This window comes from Pelophylax lessonae (genome assembly GCF_965119305.1).
Source record: "Pelophylax lessonae genome assembly, chromosome: 6".
In the NCBI taxonomy this organism is placed as follows: domain Eukaryota; kingdom Metazoa; phylum Chordata; class Amphibia; order Anura; family Ranidae; genus Pelophylax; species Pelophylax lessonae.
The window spans coordinates 311,423,130-311,445,097 of NC_138773.1; the positions used below are offsets into that span (position 1 = coordinate 311,423,130).

General features: G+C 44.2%; 1 pseudogene across 1 annotated transcript in view; it reads right to left on the minus strand.

Moving 5' to 3' along the window:
• Nucleotides 1-417: 417 nt before the first annotated feature.
• The window catches only part of LOC309557508 (keratin, type II cytoskeletal 8-like), a 47,440-nt pseudogene continuing 25,889 nt past the window's right edge, over nucleotides 418-21,968 (minus strand). Inside the window, exons 6-9 of the transcript XR_014226196.1 lie at nucleotides 20,313-20,438; nucleotides 13,822-14,042; nucleotides 11,562-11,611; nucleotides 418-671 (exon numbers count right to left, since the gene is read on the minus strand). The product of XR_014226196.1 is annotated as a keratin, type II cytoskeletal 8-like (transcript). The remainder of the gene's footprint in view (nucleotides 672-11,561; nucleotides 11,612-13,821; nucleotides 14,043-20,312; nucleotides 20,439-21,968) is intronic.

Consider the following 21,968-nt stretch of genomic DNA (forward strand, 5'->3'; position numbering starts at 1 on the left):
CCTAGACAACCATTAGAAGTGGCTCTGCAGCTCGTTTTTTCTGACGCCCCATGTGCATGGGGCCTAAAGCTCTTTATGTTTAAAAAAAATGATAGCATTTTCATTTGGGTACAGTGTTGCATGACTGCGCAACCCATTCAAAGTGTGACAGCGCTGAAAGCTGAAAACTGGTCTGGGTGGGAAGAGGGTGAAAGTGCCCGGTATTGAATTGGTAAAAAAACAAAAAGGAGAGCAAAAGGAGACATAATGAAAGAAGTTTTCTCATACATTTTATTTGCATGTTACAGATAAGCGTCAATTGAAAATCGTAAATGGGAATTAATTCAATATAAAAAAGTAAAGGGTCTGCATTGCTTGTGGTAACAGCTCTCTTTTTCAAGGAGGACGACAGAAAAGAGGAGCCCCCCCCCCCCCCCAATTGATCGGTACGGCAGACGGCAGCGTTTACCCTTTTGCGTTAGTTGTCGGAACAGAAATCAACATTTTAACCCCCCCAAGCACCAGCAGACAAGACAGCTCCGGTCTGGTTCACTGCTCCGAATAGTGACTGGCTTCGGACAATTTCTTGCCATCGGTGGTCTCAATGGTCTTAACAAGAACGATTTTCTTTGGATTGGCGGGTGGTTTGCGTTGCGGAGGAGAGGATTTCATGTCAAAGTTCAGGAGATTGGCTGCAGACACAAGTTTGGGCAATGCTCGGTAAGACACATCAAGGAAAAGGAAAGACAAAATCATACAATCGGGTCGATCGTACACAGTCATGACCCAAAGAGATTTATTGTGATGTGTGATTTTTGTGATTTATTTAAAGCTCCATTCCCACTTTGTAAAAGTTTTCAGGGATAGAAGAAAGTATGAGAATAATCAAGAGGATCGCAATATACAACAAAGTAACAATGTAACCGTTCTCATATCCAGGACTTTTCCTGCTATCTCTGTTCTCGGCCATTTGCCTTCTTCCATCTGCCAAAAAAACACATTGAGGGAGATTTACTAAAACTGGATAAGATAGAATCTGGAGCAGCTGTGCATAGTAACCAATCAGCATCCATCTTCAGTTTGCTCAATTAGGCTTTGAAAATGAAACCTAGAAGCTGATTGGTTGTAACGCATAGCTACTCCAGATTCTGGCTGCTCCAGTCTTAGTAAATTCCCCTCATTGTCTTCTGATACTTTATTTGCTTTAGTTAATAGCAGACTGGTTTTTATATAATTGATTTTCTCCTGCAGATAACTTTTTGTTTCAGTCACCCCTTCTTTTTCCCTGCTTCTGTGCTCCCAACCTCTTTAAAGCAACCCCCCCCACACCATCACTTTGTGGGCACAACTGGTTATATTTTTTCCATTTTTTTGTTTTTATACTTACATCCTCCGAAATCATAAAACTGGTCCCCTTTCTGGGCAGTCCTTACTAATGACATCTGCGCCCCTCCCTGCCCCCAAGAGCACAGTAGTGGTGATCAGGACCGCTGATAAGGCAGTCCAGCCAGCCCTCCTGTACTGGGCCCAGGCCTCATCAGTTCAAAAGGGGGCCCGGCTATTGCAGAGCAGAAGGGCCGGCTGTACTGCCTTATTGCCGACTCTTGTGGCTCACCCTGTAGTGCAGGGGGATTGGTATCTGTGCCACCACCCCCCTGCTGTTTAAGCATTTGCATTTTTGTAAAAATATAATTTGATATTTTCAGATGGGGGGGGGGGCTGTCAAGTAGGCTGTACGGGGGCCCCGTGCATTCTATCAGCAGCCCTGGTGGTGACATCCCCTCAAGGCAGGGACAGGGCCTGGACACCTTACACTTAAGCCCCTTACAAACGAACAGATTATCGAAAAATGCTCTGTCGTCCGTTTTTTGTTGCATGCTAGTCTCATGTCGAAAGTGAAGAGGTTACTTTCATACGAAAATTCCTGTACGTCAGAATTCAACTTCAGAAGTGATGTCATGTGTTGAATTGTTTTGTATGTGTTCTTTCTTTGCTGAGCATGCGTAGTCTTGCTCTTACAATTTTTTTCGGACGAAAACTGTACTAATCAGTGGCGGCTGGTGCCCCCCTATCCATGCGTCCGGCCCCCTAATCTACATGCAGGGCACCGGACGCATAGAGTTCAATGGGGTTTTTTTTTTTTTTTTAATCACCTGATTAGAGCCAGAGGCTCTAATAGGCTTCAGAAAAGGGTGGACCCGGGGTGCAGAGCAGTGCGCCCAGAGCCCACCCATTGTGTAACAATAGCGAATGAAAATTCACTATTGTCACACGGATCCTCCTCCTGGCCAATCAGGAAGCGGGTCTGAGACCCGCTTCCTGATTGGCAAAAAGGCGAACGCATGCTATTGGCCGAGGAGGAGTCAGGAGGACTCGAGGAGACGCAGGAACTGAGGAGAAGCCGCCGCTGCAGGTATGTCTCTCTGCATTGAAGGGGGCACGCTGGTCACTCTATTGAAGTAGGGCACGGCATGCTGGTCACTCATTGAATGGGGGCACGCTGGTCTCTCTGCATTGAAGGGGGCACGCTGGTCATTCTGCATTGAAAGGGGGCACGCTGGTCATTCTGCATTGAAAGGGGGCACGCTGGTCTCTCTGCATTGAAAGGGGGCACGCTGGTCATTCTGCATTGAAAGGGGGCACGCTGGTCCTTCTGCATTGAAAGGGGGCACGCTGGTCATTCTGCATTGAAAGGGGGCATGCTGGTCATTCTGCATTGAAGGGGGCATGCTGGACACTCTGCATTGAAAGGGGGTACGCTGGTCATTCTGCATTGAAGGGGGCACACTGGACACTCTGCATTGAAAGGGGGCACGCTGGTCATTCTGCATTGAAAGGGGGCACGCTGGTCACTCTGCATTGAAAGGGGGCATGCTGGACACTCTGCATTGAAAGGGGGCACGCTGGACACTCTGCATTGAAAGGGGGCACGCTGGACACTCTGCATTGAAGGGGGCACACTATACCTTGATTACTGAAGGCCCCTTTCACACTTTTGTGACCTCAAAGTCACGCAATTTTTTACAGCGTTTTTTGCCCCAAAGCAATGCCTATTACATTTTTCTGTTTGCGCCCCCCCCCCCCAAAAAAAAATTGTAAGGCACCAGCCGCCACTGGTACTAGATAAACAAATCAGACGTTGTGTTGACATACGATACAATTTTTATAGCCTGCACATCCAGTTTTTGTTGTCCGAAAATCCGTAATCGGCTGTCAAAATCACTATACTAATAATCCGAAAATCGGCAGATCGTTCGTCGGATGAAATTTCCCTTTCTGATTTTCGTATCGTGTGTACGGCCCTTTAAATTACCAGTTACAGTGTTCAGGTACAGTGTTCAGTTATGCTGGCCTGAGCGTCATTCAGCTTGGAAGACTGAGGACATCTTGTGGTGGAGAAGAGGAACTGGAGGGGCAGCTCTTCATTGAAGTTTATTATTGTGGCCTGAGCTGTTTATTTTTAATAACAGGTATGGGAACTTTTAAATGAATAAACATTTAGTCCAGAGTTTGTACTTAAAGAGGAAGTAAACCCTCCTCTGCAAGTTGTACCTATAGGTAAGCCTATGGTAAGGCTTACCTATAGGTACTGTAAATATCTCCTAAACATGTACCGTTTAGGAGATATTTACTTTACATGCAGCCAGTGACGTCACTGGAGAAAGAAGAGAGAAGGATCTGGGAAAGGGACATTAGGAATTTTGGGGTCACTTGGAATCTCTCGGAAAGCCAGGGACATTAGGAATTTTGGGGTCACTCAGAATCTCTCAGAAAGATAGGGACACTAGGAATCTTGGAGTCATTCAGAATCTTTTGAAAAGCCAGGGACACAAGGAATCTTGGGGTCACTCGCCATCTCTCTGAAAGCCAGGGACACTAGGAATCTTGGGGTCACTTGGAATCTCTCAGAAAGCCAGAGACACTAGGAATCTTGGAGTCACTTGGAATCTCTCGAAAAGCCAGGGACAGTAGGAATTTTGGGATCACTCAGAATCCCTGGGACACTAGGAATCTTGAGGTAAGTTGGAATCTCTTGGAAAGCCAAGGGCACTAGGGATCTTGTAGTCACTCAGAAAGCTAGGGACACCAGGAATCTTAAGGTCACTTGGAATCTCTCTGAAAGCCAGGGACGTCCAGGAATCATAAGGTCACTTGGAATCTCTAGGAAAGCCAGGAACACTAAGAATCTTAAGGTCACTTGGAATCTATAGGAAAGCCAGGGACTCCAGGAATCTTGAGGTCACTTGGAATCTTTAGGAAAGCTAAGAATACTAGGAATCTTGGGGTTACTTGGAATCTTTCAGAAAGCCACAGACAATTGGAATCTTGTGGTCAATTGGAATCTCTTTGAAAGCCAAAGACAGTAGGAATCTTGTGGTCACTCCGAAAGCCAGGGACAGCAGGAATCTTAAGGCTACTTGGAATCTCTGGGAAAGCCAGGGACTCCAGGATATTTAGGGGTCACTTGGAATCTCTAGGATAGCCAGAAACACTAGAAATCTTGAGGTCACTTGGAATCTTTCGGAAAGCCGGAGACACTTAGAATCCTGTAGTCACTAAGAAAGCCAGTAACACTAGGAATCTTGGGGTCAGTTGGAATCTCTCTGAAAGCCAAGGACAGTAGGAATCTTGTGGTCACTCAGAAAGCCAGGGACACCAGAAATCCTAAGGTCACTTAGAATTTCTAGGAAAGCCAGGGACACTAGGAATCTTAAGGTCACTTGGAATCTCTCAGAAAGCCAGAGACACTAGGAATCTTGGAGTCACTTGGAATCTCTCAAAAAGCCAGGGACAGTAGGAATTTTGGGATCACTCAGAATCCCTGGGACACTAGGAATCTTGAGGTAAGTTGGAATCTCTTGGAAAGCCAAGGGCACTAGGGATTTTGTGGTCACTCAGAAAGCTAGGGACACCAGGAATCTTAAGGTCACTTGGAATCTCTCTGAAAGCCAGGGACACCAGGAATCATAAGGTCACTTGGAATTTCTAGGAAAGCCAGGGACACTAAGAATCTTAAGGTCACTTGGAATCTCTAGGAAAGCCAGGGACTCCAGGAATCTTGAGGTCACTTGGAATCTTTAGGAAAGCCAAGAATACTAGGAATCTTGGGGTTACTTTGAATCTTTCAGAAAGCCAGAGACAATTGGAATCTTGTGGTCAATTGGAATCTCTTTGAAAGCCAAAGCCAGTAGGAATCTTGTGGTCACTCCAAAAGCCAGGGACAGCAGGAATCTTAAGGCTAGTTGGAATCTCTGGGAAAGCCAGGGACTCCAGGATTCTTGGGGGTCACTTGGAATCTCTAGGAAAGCCAGAAACACTAGAAATCTTGAGGTCACTTGGAATCTCTCAGAAAGCCGGAGACACTAATGCCCAGTATATTAAAAAAGAATAGCGCGCAAATGCAAAAGAAATTACTACCAAATCTGAAGACAATCCATAAATAAAAATGGGGATTTGGTCCCACCATATGGCCATATCGTGCTCAAGCCCACCACTGCGTCAAAGTACCCCATTATCAGTGGGTCCTACACTATCCATGAAAAAGAGATGAATCCAGCCTTTCTAACCCTTGGAGATAATACTCCTTGCTGGGAAAGATGTGCAAATGCACTACAGGGGACTCCTCCTACATCCACTTGATGGTGGACACTGATTGAGTACAGGTGTGTGTGGGGGGGTGGGGAGGGTTGCTCAACCTCGATAGTCTGGTCAGACCGAATACATAATAAACAGGCAAAAAATCGAGGTTGAGCAACCCTCCCCACCCCCCCACACACACCTGTACTCAATCAGTGTCCACCATCAAGTGGATATAGGAGGAGTCCCCTGTAGTGCATTTGCACATCCTTCCCAGCAAGGAGTATTATCTCCAAGGGTTAGAAAGGCTGGATTCATCTCTTTTTCATGGATAGTGTAGGACCCACTGATAATGGGGTACTTTGACGCAGTAGTGGGCTTGAGCACGATATGGCCATATGGTGGGACCAAACCCCCATTTTTATTTATGGATTGTCTTCAGATTTGGTAGTTATTTCTTTTGCATTTGCGCGCTATTCTTTTTTAATACTAATGCCCAGTACACACAATTCGAAAATCGGACGACGCTCCGTCCGTTTTTGTTTGGTTGCTAGGAACTCTCAATTATATTCGCAAATGGGAGAGGTTACTTACGATACGAATTTTCTCGGACGATGATTCAAAAGCTTCCGGTATGCGTAACCACGCTGTAGCGTGTGAGGGGAAATGTTGTCTACTGCTCATGCGCTGTCTACTGCTCACCATTTTTTTCGGACAAACAACATACTGATAATACGATTATCGTACGATGTGTTATAATACGATCAAAATTTTTATGCTTGCACGACCGGGAAATATCGGGCGAACTGTCGTGATCGCCTCTCGTAAGCTGTGTACTAACGATCAGATTATCGTCCGATCTTTTCACAAGCGTTATTTTTCGTACGATTTTCGGATCGTGTGTACGGGCCATTAGAATCTTGTAGTCACTAAGAAAGCCAGTAACACTAGGAATCTTGGGGTCAGTTGGAATCTCTCTGAAAGCCAAGGACAGTAGGAATCTTGTGGCCACTTGGAATCTCTCAGAAAGCCAGAGACACTAGGAATCTTGGAGTCACTTGGAATCTCTCCAAATGGCAGGGACAGTAGAAATTTTGGGAACACTCAGAATCCCTGGGACACTGGGAATCTTGAGGTAAGTTGGAATCTTTTGGAAAGCCAAGGGCACTAGGGATCTTGTGGTCACTCAGAAAGTTAGGGACACCAGGAATCTTAAGGTCACTTGGAGTCTCTCTGAAAGCCAGGGACACCAGGAATCATAAGGTCACTTGGAATCTCTAGGAAAGCCAGGGACTCCAGGAATCTTGAGGTCACTTGGAATCTTTAGGAAAGCCAAGAATACTAGGAATCTTGGGGTTACTTGGAATCTTTCAGAAAGCCAGAGACAATTGGAATCTTGTGGTCAATTGGAATCCCTTTGAAAGCCAAAGACAGTAGGAATCTTGTGGTCACTCCGAAAGCCAGGGACAGCAGGAATCTTAAGGCTACTTGGAATCTCTGGGAAAGCCAAGGACTCCAGGATTCTTGGGGGTCACTTGGAATCTCTAGGAAAGCCAGAAACACTAGAAATCTTGAGGTCACTTGGAATCTCTCGGAAAGCCGGAGACATTTAGAATCTTGTAGTCACTCAGAAGGCCAGTAACACTAGGAATCTTGGGGTCAGTTGGAATCTCTCTGAAAGCCAAGGACAGTAGGAATCTTGTGGTCACTCAGAAAGCCAGGGACACCAGGAATCCTAAGGTCACTTAGAATTTCTAGGAAAGCCAGGGACAGTAGGAATCTTAAGGTCACTTGGAATCTCTCTGAAAGCCAGGGACAGTAAGCATCTTGGGGTCACTCAGAACCTTCTTGGAAAGCCAGGGACACCAGGAATCTTAGGGACACTCAGAATCTCTTGGAAAGCCAGGGACAGTATGGGTCTTGGGGCCACTCAGAATCTCTAGGAAAGCCAGGGACACTAGGAATCTTAGGATCGCTCAGAATCACCTTGGAAAGCCAGGGACACACAGAATCATTGGAGGACCTGGCGCTAGGAATACTACCTGTGCTAGCAATGCCTGAGTGAATGACCCCAGCTTAACTAGAAAGAGAGATGGCCTGACTGGGCTGGTCCTGTAGCTAAATACTGTAAATTAGTAGAAGGTGATCACTAATCTTCAACACAAGTTCTGCGGGAAACCAGGTAACAGCAGAGCCTTGCAAGTTGAAGCTAAGGAACTACATGCCCCAGCATACCTGCTGGTTTTTGGGAATAGAGGTGACAGATCAGCCACTGCATGCGAGGTTGAAACCCCCAGAAGGTGGTCCAGGTCACGCAAGACTCCAGGCTGCGTGGGAACAAGAAAAAAACTGGCAGAAGGACCTTGCTGCTAGACTCCACCTGTAACTGTAACAATTGGGTGGATGCGCCTTTTAATATATATATATATATATATATAAATAAATAATGCACATGTCTAATGTTCTTAGGTTATTTGTTTAGGGGTGTAATTCAGATTTTATGTGTCCCGCACCTTTCTGTATATTGGTTTTAGGTGAGCATGACCTCTATAAATCTCTATAAATCCATTTAATAAACCTCACCCATAACATAAACTGAAAGACAAATACAAAGGCTTACGCCCAGAAATAAAAAGCCCTAATGAATGGAACTGTGTGTGAACAGGACCTAGAAACCTGATTGGAGTAATAAATACTGACACATTTGGCATCACTTTGGGATCACAAGTTGACTGTTAAAAAATAATAGTCAGTAGAAATGTGTGTGCTCCAAGGTGAGGACTTTATTGTCTACATCCAGATCTATGACTGTATGGGAGGGAAGAGTACTCGGACCTACTGATCACAAAGTCTCCTGATTGATCTGTACTGGGGAAAGGTGAAATCTCCCAGGAGGCAGAGTTTTGACCCACCAAGTGTGAAATCCCTTAGGGGGCGGAGTTCTGACCCACCTAATGTGAAATCTGTCATGGGGCAGAGTTCTGACCCACCAAGTGTGAAATCTCACATGGGGCGGAGTTCTGACCCTCCTAATGTGAAATCTGTCATGGGGCGGAGTTCTGACCCACTAAGTGTGAAATCTCCAAGGGGCGGAGTTCTGACCCAACTAATGTGAAATTTGTCATGGGGTGGAGTTCTGACCCACTAAGTGTGAAATCTCCAAGGGGCGGAGTTCTGACCCACCTAATGTGAAATCTCTCATGGGGCGGAGTTCTGCCCCACTAAGTGTGAAATCTCTCAGAGGGCGGAGTTCTGACCCACCTAATGTGAAATCTGTCATGGGGCGGAGTTTTGACCCACCTAATGTGAAATTTGTCATGGGGCTGAGTTCTGACCCACTAAGTGTGAAATCTCTCAGAGGGCAGAGTTCTGACCCACTAAGTGTGAAATCTCCAAGGGGTGGAGTTCTGACCAACCTAATGGGAAATTTGTCATGGGGCGGAGTTCTGACCCACCTAATGTGAAATTTGTCATGGGGCGGAGTTCTGACCCACCTAATGTGAAATCTGTCATGGGGCGGAGTTCTGACCCACCAAGTGTGAAATCTCTCATGGGGCGGAGTTCTGACCCACATAATGTGAAATTTGTCATGGGGCTGAGTTCTAACCCACTAAGTGTGAAATCTCTCAGAGGGCAGAGTTCTGACCCACATAATGTGAAATTTGTCATGGGGCTGAGTTCTGACCCACTAAGTGTGAAATCTCTCATGGGGCTGAGTTCTGACCCACTAAGTGTAAAATGTCTCATGGGGCGGAGTTCTGACCCACCTAATGTGAAATTTGTCATGGGCCTGAGTTCTGACCCACTAAGTGTGAAATCTCTCATGGGGCGGAGTTCTGACCCACCTAATGAGAAATTTGTCATGGGGCGGACTTCTGACCCACTAAGTGTGAAATCTCTCATGGGGCGGAGTTCTGACCCACCTAATGTGAAATCTGTCATGGGGCAGGGTTCTGACCCACTAAGTGTGAAATCTCTCAGAGGGCAGAGTTCTGACCCACATAATGTGAAATTTGTCATGGGGCTGAGTTCTGACCCACTAAGTGTAAAATGTCTCATGGGGCGGAGTTCTGACCCACATAATGTGAAATTTGTCATGGGGCTGAGTTCTGACCCACTAAGTGTGAAATCTCTCATGGGGCTGAGTTCTGACCCACTAAGTGTAAAATGTCTCATGGGGCGGAGTTCTGACCCACCTAATGTGAAATTTGTCATGGGCCTGAGTTCTGACCCACTAAGTGTGAAATCTCTCATGGGGCAGAGTTCTGACCCACTAAGTGTGAAATCTCCAAGGGGCGGAGTTCTGACCCACCTAATGTGAAATTTGTCATGGGGCTGAGTTCTGACCCACTAAGTGTGAAATCTCTCATGGGGCGGAGTTCTGACCCACCAAGTGTGAAATTTGTCATGGGGCTGAGTTCTGACCCACTAAGTGTGAAATCTCTCATGGGGCGGAGTTCTCACCCACCTAATGTGAAATTTGTCATGGGGCTGAGTTCTGACCCACTAAGTGTGAAATCTCTCATGGGGCGGAGTTCTGACCCACTAAGTGTGAAATCTCTCATGGGGCGGAGTTCTGACCCACCTAATGAGAAATTTGTCATGGGGCGGACTTCTGACCCACTAAGTGTGAAATCTCTCATGGGGCGGAGTTCTGACCCACCTAATGTGAAATCTGTCATGGGGCAGGGTTCTGACCCACTAAGTGTGAAATCTCCCATGGGCGGAGTTCTGACCCACTAAGTGTGAAATCTCTCAGAGGGCAGAGTTCTGACCCACATAATGTGAAATCTCTCATGGGGCTGAGTTCTGACCCACTAAGTGTGAAATCTCTCATGGGGCGGAGTTCTGACCCACTAAGTGTGAAATCTGTCATGGGGGCGGAGTTCTGACCCACTAAGCGTGAAATATCCCAGGGGGGCGGAGTTCTGACCCACCAAGTGCTACAAATTCAAGCTTAAAAAAAGGAGGTCACTCTCTTCGGTAAAAGGTGATTTTATAGTGTGGAGGGCAGTGATAAAAACAAACACCTGGCTACATGGAAGGAAAGAATGAATTGATCTGGTAGCAAAAGACCATAACAAAAAAAGTGTATATACAGGTACATACCATAAAATTAGAATACCATCAAAAAGTTAATTTATTTCAGTAATTCAATTCAAAAAGTGAAACTCATATATTTTATATAGATGCGTTACACACAAAGTGATATATTTCAAGCATTTCGTTTTTTAATTTGGATGAGAATGGCTTACAGCTAGTGAAAACCCAAAATTCAGTATCTCAGAAAATTTGAATATTAAATAAGACCAATAAAAAAACAATGATTTTTAATACAAAAATGTTGGCTTAGTGAAAAGTCTGTCCATGTACAGTATAGAATGCACTCAATACTTGGTTGGGGCTCCTTTTGCATGAATTACTGCATCTCATCTTGACAATACCCATGAGAGACACCAGACCCAACAATGCAGACGAGCTGAAGGCCGCTATCAAAGCAACCCAGGCTTCCATAACATCTCAGCAGTGCCACAGGCTGATCGCCTCCATGCCACACCACATTAATGCAGTAATGCATGCAAAAGGAGTCCCAACCAAGTATTGAAGGCATACTATACTGTACATGGACAGACTTTTCACTAAGCCAACATTTCTGTATTAAAAATCCTTTTTTTTATTGGTCTTATGTAATATTCAAATTTTCTGACATACTGAATTTTGTTTTTTTACTAGCTGTAAGCCATAATCATCAAAACTAAAAGAAAGAAATGCTTGAAATCTATCACTCTGTGTGTAACGCATCTATATAATATATAAGTTTCACTCTATGAATCAAATTACTGAAATAAACTAAATTTTTGATGATATTCGAATTTTATGAGATGGACCTGTATATACAGTGTGTGTGTGTATATATATATATATATATATATATATATATATATATATATATATATATATATTTACTTTATATTGAGTTTATTATTCAGAGGTTTGTAACTCACCCAGCTTGTCTATAGTGCTGTTCTGGGCATTTGAAGGGTGGTTGTTCAGTCTGCAGGGAAGAAATGCATGCTGGTTAAACAAATAGACATGTATACTCTGCCTCCCCTCTGCACATTGTGAGAAAGGCCATCTTTGAAACCTAAGAACCCCTCCATACTTTTGCTTCATTCATTTGGCTAAACAGATATGAAAGGGCATAGCATTTGGTCCTCTGCCTGAACAAATGGCACAGTGCCACCTTGTGGTTGGTAGATATACTGCAGCTCACACCTGCTTACAAGCATGCTGCAGAGAAGTGCCCTTGTTCTTTAACCACTTAAGCCCCGGAAGATTTTACCCCCTTCCTGACCAGGGGGTATTTTGTGATTCGGCACTGCGTGACTTTAACGGACAATTGCGCGGTCGTGCGACGCTGTACCTAAACGAATTTGACGTCCTTTTTTTCCCACAAACAGAGCTTTCTTTTGGTGGTATTTGATCACCTGTGTGATTTTTTGATCACGCGCTATAAACAAAAAAAGAGCGTCAATTTTGCAAAAATAACAATATTTTTCACATTTTTTTATATGAAATTCCCCCCAAAAAAAAAGTAAAAATCAAAATTTTTTAAAATTTTCGGCCAATTTGTTTTATGCTACATATGTTTGGTAAAAAAAATCGCAAAAAGCGTATTTTGATTGGTTTGCGCAAAAGTTATCGCGTTTACTAACAAAGGGAAAGATTTTTGTCATTTTTGTTGTTTTTTTTTTTAACGCGTAATGGCGGCGATCTGCGATTTTTTTTGCGGTACTGCGACATTGGGGCGGACAGATCGGACCCTTGACTGACATTTGTGACACTTTTGGGGTTACCAGTGACATTTCTACAATAATCAGTGCTATACATATGCACTGTTACTGTAAAAATACACTGGTTGTGAAGGGGTTAACTTTATTTGGGAGGGAGGGGTGTGTCCCTAGGGGCGTGCTTTCTACTGTGATTGGCTGTGGCTTGAGCTGTAAGGACACTGATCAACGGATCTACATACTAGATCCGTTTGATCAGTGTCTTTACAGCGAGGAGAATGACAGGCAGCTTGTTTACACAAGCTGCCTGACATTCTCCCTCTCCCCCGCCGATCGCTGAGTGACCGGCGGACATCGGGTCCGCTGGTCACACGCGCGGGGGGGTCCGTGACCACGCGGGAGCGGGAGCGCGCCTCCGGGGGCGCGCGCTCGCTCCCTAGACCCTCACAAGCTAGTGACGTAGCCCTACGTCACTTTGCCTGTGAGGGGCTGACTGCCGACGTAGATCGGCGTTAGGCAGTCGGCAAGTGGTTAAGCGAAAGCAGTGGCCTCTCACTCTCTGTTCTGAGGCCCCTGCTCAGCAACACTCCCCCTGCTGAGTAAAAGCTAGAGCTCTCCAATCAGCAGGCAATATGAGCTTTACTGACTGGGCTAAGCAGGGGATATGGGACCTCTGCAGAGAGACCGCTGCTTTTATGCAGAGAGCAAGGGTCCTTTCTCCAGCAGGCTGGCAGGGGACAAGCGTTTCTACCCAGGCTGTGAATGCTTTTTGAAGAGCACAAATTGTAAGGCTTTGTTTAGATGCCCATGGAATGTATTTAACTAATTTAATTTATTTCTATACACAAAAATGTGTATTGACACATTAAAATTCTTAGCTGGAGGGCTTCATTTTTCAGGTAAGTTTCACATAATGTGCTAGTATGCGATGCCCAAAAACATGTCATATTTTCACATGTCAATATTCCTTTACCTAGCAACCTGCTCTACACTAGGAGGGTGCTACAAAAGCAATAAAATGAAACACACAATAGGGTTGATTTACTAAAGGCAGGAATCCTCAAACTACGGCCCTCCAAGCTAATGAGGCATTATAAAACTCTGACATTCACAGACATGACTAGGCATGATGGGAATTGTAGTTCCTAAACAACTGGAGGGCCATAGTTTGAAGACCCCTGCTAAAGGCATATAGACTCACTGTGTACTTTGCAGTTGCATTCTGCATGTGCAGTTGCTCCACAACTTAGGGAAAGCTCTGCTGACTTCCATCATCCAATCACGTGCTAGCAAAAAATGTTTTTTTTTTAATTTTCCTTGCATGTGATTGGGTATTTTTTGCAAAGTGAAGCTTTGCCTCATTTACTAAGCTCTTGAGCAACTGCACTTTGCAAAGTGCACAGTCTATTCGCCTTTAGTAAATGAGCCCCATTGTTTCAGCTGTACTGTTCCTTGATTTGCAGCGTTGGCTCACCTGGTCTCCTCTCCCTCCAGCAATTTGCGGTAGGTGGCGATTTCGATGTCCAGGGCCAGCTTGGTGTTCATCAGGTCCTGGTACTCTCGCACCTTGCTGGCCATGTCCTGCTTCGACCTCCTCAGAGCTTCTTCCAGGTCCTGAGCGTGGGATTTGCCGTTTTGGATGGCCTGCTCGCCGTGGTCCTCGGCCTGGGTGATGGAGTTCTCTAGATTTGTACGCTAGAAGGAGAAGATCAGGAAGAAGACAAATAATAAGATCCCTTGGCGTGGTATAGAAAACTAATGTGAAGCCTGTAGTTTGGAAAACTTATATTATGCCAAAATACTTAAAGTCCATCATACAGACTATTGTATACTGGGTATATGAGCAGAAAAAACAATAGGACAAAAAAAAAAAAAACCTTTAAATTGTATCTAAACCCAAGGAACAAAAATTGATAGTATTGCAACTTATCAGTCCTCAGTTGTGATGGCTGCATTCGTTTTCTTTTTTCACTTTTTTCCCCCCTTTATTTACACCTGGCAATCCTGCCATCCTAACTCACTTCCTGTCCTAGGTTGACATCTGTACCTGGACAGCGTTGTCACGCTGGAAAAAGGGAAGTGTGTTAGGATGGTGGTTCCCAACCTTTTTAAGAACGGGATCTGGTAAGTTCTTCCAAAACCTTCCATGCCCCAACAGTGAAGAATAAAGTTTATATTTACACAATAAAAGTATGGGACTGGAGGGGGCTGGGTGTCATTGTGTTGGGGATGGGGCATGTATAGTGGGTTAGGGGACTTCGGTTTCTGACGGAGGCTAGGGAGCACTGTGTGAGGTTGGGTGGGGGGTACTATGGAACACTGTTGGAGGTTGGGGGCACTATTTATTTATTTATTTGTAGCACCCTCCTAGGTAGGTGCTAGGAGAGAGTATAGTTTTTGGGTCTTTCTGCTTACCAGGAAGATTGCCAGAGCTGTCTGATGAAGGGAGCTTGACTCCTGAAACACGTTAGCGGTCTCATCTACAGGATGAGTTCCATTCCATGTGTGGTGGAATCTTTTAATGCGATTTTACATTCTTCTCGTCTGTGAGTATGCATTTGGCATTTTAATAAAACCACGGGTAATGCACTAGGTGTTGCACCTCCTTTTCTTTCCTTTATGTATCCCAGTTGGAGATCCCCGCCTGAGGAGAGCAGCATGCCAGTCTTCCCCTTTGGAGTGAGCGCTTGGCTGAATTGATTTGTTTGGAAATTTATATTGCTTCTCTGCCTACCAGGGAGCAGAATCCATTGGTAGGGTCTGCTTATGTTGCTCAGATGCAGTTCAGCTTGTCTGAATGTTTCACACGGGTCCAATAGGGAGGCATATTGGATAGTGGGAGGAAACTTGACAAGTGAAGGCACAGGCATTGTTACAGCCCTGGCTATTGGCAGAGGAACGTGCCTCAGTGCATGCTGGGTAACTGTATAATTGCCAGGGGCACATGTGTTTGGGGTCTTCGTCTGGAGAGTGGGGTCCCGGAGGGCGAAGAGTGGCTCCTCCTCTGTAGAAGCTGCCATGTGGCCTTGGGTGGTCAACCTGAGAGCCTGAAAGTCAGAGAAGCTGAACCCAGAGGTCCTGCAGCGCTGACACCAGCAAGGATCTGATTCTGCCTACAGTGAGTACAGATCTGTGTCATGGGGCCTGTCCTGTAAGGGCCATCCCTTCAAGTAGAAGAGTCAGTGAGCGGGTGTCAGTCAAGGGGATGCTAGAGAGTGTCCTGAAGATAAAGTAGTTGTATCAAGTCTGCTGCTGGAGAGAGAGCAAGAAGACCCAATTCTTCCATACAAGTAGCAGTATGGTCAAAGCAGTGTGTCTGCTTCCGCAAGTAATCTGGTGAGGCCAAGTGAGAGTTGTCCTTATCTACTGTGAATAGTTCCAGTTGGAGTATCCCATTATTCTCTTCCCCCATCCAAGTTCCACAATAAATACAAAAACTAAACACTCTGGACTGTTTATTGAGTAACAAGCAAACGGGAGTAAGGAGGGATATATGGAAAACCCCAAACAACTGTCTGCAGGTAATCAGAGGGAGGCCTTAGAAGTTAACACACAGGAAGCCCTACAGGGACAGTGCTACATTTGGGGGCATCGTCCAGGATTTTCCTCTGAGTTATGGCAGTGGTTGCTACCGGCAACATCTGGATATATACCCAAGAATTGCCATGTCTTCTTATGCAAAGTGCTGGATTGTCAGCCAAGAAAGGATGTGTTGTACTGTGGAAGAAAGTAATGTCTACTTCACAGTGATCAGTGCAAGTGTGCTTTTTAGTTATGGTCAAGAAAGCAATGACCCGGAACGTGGGGATCGGTGCGTCAGGGGTTGTGTCAGTACATGTGCTATAGAAGAAAATGTCTGCCATACAGTCGGTAACAGCAGGACAGTTTCCAGCAGTAATGGGGGAGTTCGGTTGGCATGTAAACGAAAAAGTGTAACCAGAGCTCAAGTACAGACAGAAGAGGCAGATGTATATGTATCTGTGGCAGAGAACACAATCTGCGTTAGGGATCGACCGATATCGTTTCTTCGTTGCCGATACTGATATTTTGGTCATCGCATATCGGTATTGGTCCATATGGGCCGATATTTTCGTACATTTAAAACATATTTTTTTTTTTACATTTTTTTTTACTTGATAGGTACTCTTGTGGAGACCCCAAACCCCTCCTCTGCACTTAAAATCATTCAAAACGCCAAGTTTGACTGTTTTGAATGCTGTCATTTTTTAAAATCTGGCGCCGAGTACCCGGAAGTGATGTCATGACATCACTTCTGGGTTTTTGCATGGAGATCGGATCAGAGCCGAATGTGGCTTTGATTGGGTCTTCAGCGGCCGTGCAGGCTGGTTGCCCGGGTCTCCCGTCCGCGGAAGGCATGGGGAGGGGGGAGACGTCCCCTCCCGCTCTTTTGTAATGACAGCCGAGCGGCTTCTCAGCCGCATCGGTTGCCATTACAAGACAGCTGACCGTCGGCTATGCACGCCGGTACCGGGGTGATGCCTCTAGCTGCAGGCATCACTCCGGTACAAGCACTTTCCCGAAATATATCAGTAATATCGGTAACCTCAGGGGCCGATTCCGATATATCGAGAAAAGTGCATATCTGCCCTCGATATATTGGCTTTGCCGATAATTGGTCGATCCCTAATCTGCATTGCAGTACCATTCGTTCAGGCTGGGCAGAGTTATGGCAGCAGCAAAGGGGCTACTGCACCGTGCGGGAGAGAGCACGCCAAAGAGATCTGCCTAGCAGGAGGAGCCTCCCCTGGAGACTCAGCTAATCTGGGGACATGGGTGTAATTGCCGTCCACGGGCCACCAATCCGAATGGAGGAAGGGAGCTGGGACGTCACTTCAGCCATCGGGTGGAGTAGCAAGATGGCGGATGCCGGGGTGAGCCGGAGTGCAGAGGCTATCGCATGTGTTGGCGGAGAACCTGCAGAGTGGACTGAGACGCAGAATCCGACCCTGTTGGACACAGCACAGAATAAAGTCCTCAAGATACTGGCAACAGATGACAAAATCCAGCAGAAATATTACAATGAACGGCAGAGATCCATTCGTCATTCATGTCATAGCCAGCAAAGGGACAATCCAACATAATATGTCCAACCTATAATAGACACCTAGGTTGCTTCCATGTATGCAATTTATGTGTGTTACAATCTAGACCTGTACTTCTATCATGATGAAGAATGAATGTGTTTTTAACAGCTAAATCTTCCCCTAAAATAGTAGTGTCTAAAATTGGAGGGCTTCCTGATTGGTTGACCAAACACCTTTTGATCTTGTGGTTATTTAAGATGAAAAGACTCTCCTTGTAATTACTGGCAATAAGTAACTCTAGTGTTTACCAGGTAAACAAGCCACCATTTCCCATGAATACCCCCTCAAGTCTAATTACCATTAATCCTTCTTGTATGGTTCTTTTTCATCCTTAAGTATGGAAACAACGTACCCTTTGAAATGCCTAATAAGATAAACAGCCTATTCCCCAAATACCAGAGTGACCTTGCATACAATTACCATAGCAAAGAGCCATTAGCTATCCTTTTGTTATGTACAATATACAGTAGTAGGCTTGGACAAGTTCTGGCCTGGTCAATATATTAGTACTGTATGCGTGATACAGGGGTGGACTGACAACTCATGGGGCCCCCGGGCAATCAGAGATCATGGGGCCCCCTGTGTCCACACTCAAGCCACACAAAGCCCCACCTACAAATTGCAGCTCAGCCACATAGAGTGCGCATTTAAATATCTACCACAGCATAGCCTGCATGGAAGTTCCTGGCTTCTTTCTGTAGTGTGTAGCCTCTCATGGGGCTCCCTACTGACCCTGGGCCCTCGGGCAGTGCCCTAATCCCCGAATGGTCAGTCCGCCCCTGGTGTGATATATACAGTATCTCACAAAAGTGAGTACACCCCTAAGTGGAATATGTCCAAATTGGGCCCAAAGTGTCAATATTTTGTGTGGCCACCATTATTTTCCAGCACTGCCTTAACCCTTTTGGGCATGGAGTTCACCAGAGCTTCACAGGTTACCACTGGAGTCCTCTTCCATTCCTCCATGACGACATCTCGGAGCTGGTGGATGTTAGAGCTCCTCCACCTTCCATTTGAGGATGCCCCACAGATGCCCAATAGGGTTTAGGTCTGGAGACATGCTTGGTCAGTCCATCACCTTTACCCTCAGCTTCTTTAGCAAGGCAGTGGTCATCTTGGAGGTGTGTTTGGGGTTGTTATCATGTAGGAATACTGCCCTGTGGCCCAGTCTCTGAAGGGAGGGGATCATGCTCTGCTTCAGTATGTCACAGTACATGTTGGCATTCATGGTTCCCTCAATGAACTGTAGCTTCCCAGTGCCGGCAGCACTCATGCAGCCCCAGACCATGACACTCCCACCACCATGTTTGACTGTAGGTAAGACACACTTGTCTTTGTACTCCTCACCTGGTTGCCACCACACACCCTTTACACCATCTGTACCAAATTAGTTTATCTTGGTCTCATTATTCCACAGGACATGGTTCCAGTAATCCATGTCCTTAGTCTGCTTGTCTTCAGCAAACTATTTGTGGGCTTTCTTGTGCATCATCTTTAGAAGAGGCTTCCTTCTGGGATGACAGCCATGCAGACCAACTTGATGCAGTGTGCAGCGTATGGTCTGAGCACTGACAGGCTGACCCCCCCCCCCCCCACCCCTTCAACCTCTGCAGCAATGCTGGCAGCACTCATACGTCTATTTCCCAAAGAAAACCTCTGGATATGACGCTGAGCACGTCCCCTTAACTTCTTTGGTCAACCATGGTGAGGCCTGTCCTGTTAAACTGCTGTATGGTCTTGACCACCGTGCTGCAGCTCAGTTTCAGGGTCTTGGCAATCTTCTTATAGCCTAGGCCATCTTTATGTAGAGCAACAATTCTTATTTCAGATCCTCAGAGTTCTTTGCCATGAGGTACCATGTTGAACTTCCAGTGACCAGTATGAGAGAGTGAGAGCGATAACACAAAATTTAACACACCTGCCCCCCATTCACACCTGAGACCTTGTAACACTAACGAGTCACATGACACCGGGGAGGGAAAATGGCTAATTAGGCCCAATTTGGACATTTTCACTTAGGGGTGTACTCACTTTTGTTGCCAGCAGTTCAGACATTAATGGCTGTGTGTTGAGTTATTTTGAGGGGACTGCAAATTTACCCTGTATACAAGCTGTACACTCACTACTTTACATTGTAGCAAAGTATCATTTCTTCAGTGTTGTCACATGAAAAGATATAATAAAATATTTGCAAAAATGTGAGGGGTGTACTCACTTTTGTGAGATATTGTGTGTATACATATATATATATATATATATATATATATATATATATATATATATACATATAGACTGTGTGTATATATATATATAGACTGTGTGTGTATATATATATATATATAGACTGTGTGTGTATATATATATATATATATATATATATATATATATATATACATACACAGGAAGTTGGGGGGGTGTAAGGGCTGAGGGCTGTCAGGGGCCCTGCGGGCCATTCTTGAAGGTTGGGGGCACTGTGAGGGCTAAAGATTCCCAATGAACCCCCCTGGGGGCACTGTTGGCAATTATGGGAGGTTGGGGGAACTTTGGGAGCTATACAGTGGGAAATTAGGGGTCTGCAGCTGGCTGAAGGCCTGGGAGAGGGGAGGCCATGGCTCAGCAGGGGCCATGGCCCGGTGGTTGAGAACCACTGCATTAGGGCTACATAATTCCTCATTCGCACTGGCACTAATAAACCATTTATATGCATTTAGTTTTAAATGCCTCTAATTGCATGTAATGATTTTTCAATGGTGCCGTTGTGCAATCCCCTGGGTTTATGTGCGGTCAGTTTAGCTGTGTTCGAAGAAAGTAGAATTGTGCATCCAGGATCCAATTAGACACTCCAAACGCATGTAAATACCTGATTCTTCAGGGCCTCGTTGTCATTGTTGGTGCGTTGCATCATGCGATGTAAATCTGCCAGTTCGTTCTTCAATGCCTTCAGCTCATCATTGGTGCGTTTAGACTGATTCATCATGTCCTCAATCTACAAAACCCAAAAAAAATTAAATAAATTACAGACTACATACTAAACTACACTGGACCTTCCTTTTTCAAAGGGGACCTTGCAATAAAAATACAAGGTATAGCAATTATATTAGGGGATACCCAAGAGGACACCCAGAGAAGGGAACCTGCATTTTCTTGAGTACAGAATTTTTCTAGGGGGTAGAGATGTGCACAACGGAAACATTTCGGACTCGTTTGTTAGTAAGTTAGGTTAATTATTTTGTTTCCTCATATTTGTTATGTAATGTTATGCCCCGTACACACGTGCAGATTATCTGAAGACTTTTGTCTTCAGATTTACCTTTTCTATGTAGTGCAAGGGCCTGCCAGATTGCATACAAATTGAAAGTGTTTAGGTTTGACCTCATATTATATGGTTTTGGTAAGTCTACAGACAAAAGTCTTCAGATAATCTGCACGTGTGTACGGGGCATTAGGATGTTAGAATGATTGGTTTTCTGAATTTGTTTTGTATGTTCGGATTTGTTTTGTTTATTCAGATTCAGTTAGTATGTTTGTTTTTTTCAAATCGATTTTAATTTCGGAAGACGACAATATTCATTTTATTCTATTCTATTCCATTATTTTCTATTTTTATCATCCCTTTCCTTACTGTATTTCCCTTAGCTTACTATATTTATTGCAGTATGTTTACATTTGAATTCATTTTCAAATTCAGACTTATTTTCAACTTTTTCTAAATTCAAATTCATTTTAAAATTAGTTATTTTATTATGTTGTTTTGTTTCATTTATAATTTATTTCAGAGTCGTTGAAATGTGTTATTATTGTGATTCGGAAACTCGGACATACCCGAATCTCAGAAAAATGAAAATTTTTCAAATTCAAATAAATTTTTGAATTTTTGAAGTTTGTTATTTCATTACATTGTTTTGTTCATTATAATTTATTTTGGGTTTGTCGAAATTCGTTACTATTGTGATTCAGAAATTCAGACATTCCCAAATCTTCGAAAAACGAAAATTTTTCAAATTCATTTTCAAATTAGTTATTTTATTATGTTGTTTGGTTCATTATAATTTTATTTCAGAGTCATTGAAATTTGTTATTATTGGGATTCGGAAATTCGAACATACCCGAATCTCCGAAAAATGAACATTATTCAAATTCATTTTAAAATTTTTCAAGTTCGTTATTTCATTACATTATTTTGTTTCATTATAATTTATTTTGGATTTGTCGAAATTCGTTACTATTGTGATTCAGAAATTCAGACATACCCAAATCTTCGAAAAACGAATATTTTTTAAATTCTGTATTTTATTATGTTGTTTGTTTCGTTATAATTTATTTCAGAGTCGTTGAAATTTGTTATTGTGATTTGGAAATTCGGACATACCCAAATCTCCTAAAAATTAACATTTTTCAAATTCAAATTCATTTTCAAATTCGTTATTTTATTATGTTGTTTGTTTCATTATAATTTATTTCAGTCGTTGAAATTTGTTATTATTGTGATTCGGAAATTCAGACATACTCAAATCTC